Here is a 1,771-nt window from a genome sequence, read left to right on the forward strand (position 1 = left end):
GTATGTAATACCTCCAAAGCAATGGTATTTATGTGATTCAAAATTAACAAAGACATACTTGCTTAAAAAAAAAAAAAAACTGCATGCATCTGTGAAATGGAGAAAAATGACATCGCCCAAAATCATCCGTAGACATTTCTTTAAAAGCCTTTACAGGTCATCAGTTAAGAGTGAGTTATTGTTCTCACTCCAATGTTCACAGTAGCACCCCATGTGTATGGTGCAATCGCTGTTTACACTTTGTTCTCCTTTGTTATTTTATTTTAATCATTTAAACTTTTTTTTTATTTACCTGTATTGTATCACAAGGGGGCTAACAAGTCCCGTATGCGAAAGCATTAAGCAGGTGACAGGTACTCTTATGGAGACATCAGGGGTCTATTTCAGCATTTCAGACATGAATAGGAGAGCTCTGAACCCAGAAATACTGAGGACACAGAGCTTCCGGGTTAATTGATCGTTGTACCTGCTAACCATCCTGACACCATTTACCGGGGTCCTAATCTCTCATTATTTATCATCAGTACCATTATTTAGCACAATATATGTACAATGAGCAGGCTTAGTATTGGGGATGGATCCCAGCTTGTTGGCAGCTTCATAGTCACTTAGCCTATAAAAGTCGATGTAAACCCCATTGGTGGTCTGTGGAACAAAAAAAGTGCCAGCATAGGGGATCAGTGAGAGAACAAATACTCTGGAATCTGTGGGAGGATACATGTATGGGTGGCGGATTGGCCCGGGAGCCATTTATTCTCTTCTGTAGTGGACAGCTTGGTTCAGTGGTCATATCTTCACCTCTATGGTAGGACATGTCCAGGATCCATGGAGCTGTGGGATTCTGTTCCCATATTGGAATAGTTGGAGGATCTACCATTGATGGCTTCATGACATTTCTCAGGGCAGGTTCCCTGGTGGTGACAACGGTTTATGATATCTGTGTAATGTGGTGGGAAAATGGCCATTTGTAGTCTCCATTGGAAGCTTGAGTGCCAGGGTGACAACACAAGAGCACAATTGGAAGACAGGGATAGAGCATTGCCACTGTAGAACAGGAAGTGCCTGAACAAAGAGCTTCATGGCAGGATCACCAGGGACTATTAGAAAGCTGCAGATATATAAAGATATATTGTGAGAGTTTAGTGAACGGGTTTACATCTACTTTGTATACAGGAAGTCCCCGGGTTACGAACAAGATCGGTTCTGTAGGTTTGTTCTTAAGTTGAATTGGTATGTAAGTTGGAACAGGTACATTTTTAAAGTGTGACTCCAGCCCCCAATTTTTTTTTTTTTTAGTATTGGATAGCATAGGGCAGGGTTTACCCCTTGTAAAGTTTGTTTTGCTGTGTGTGCCCCTCTCCAGAAGATCTCGCCTCACTTCCTGTCCCTGTGACAATTGGGTTTTGAAAATTTTGGGTTGTCGCGGAAACAAGGATTGGTGATAAAGCTTCAGTGGAGACACCTTTTTCCCCATGATCACTCTTACAGGAGTGAATTTCCCTTCCTAGGGGTACATTTCCTTTCACTTCCTGTTGTCTCAAGGACAGGAAGTGAGATTAAATCTTCCTAATGAGGATACAGACAGCAGTAAAAACCTCACAGTGACCCGGAAGAAGAGGCGGGCACCCCTCGTCTGCACGTCTAACAAGAGCCAACTTCCTGTAATGTACGTACAGTACTATGAACCGGAGCCAAAAAGGCGGCTACTCCTCGTCTGCACGTCTAACAAGAGCCAACTTCCTGTAATGTACGTACAGTACTATGAACCGGA

This window comes from Nanorana parkeri, unplaced genomic scaffold (assembly GCF_000935625.1).
Source record: "Nanorana parkeri isolate BGI_ZX_2015 unplaced genomic scaffold, ASM93562v1 scaffold3339, whole genome shotgun sequence".
NCBI lineage: Eukaryota > Metazoa > Chordata > Amphibia > Anura > Dicroglossidae > Nanorana > Nanorana parkeri.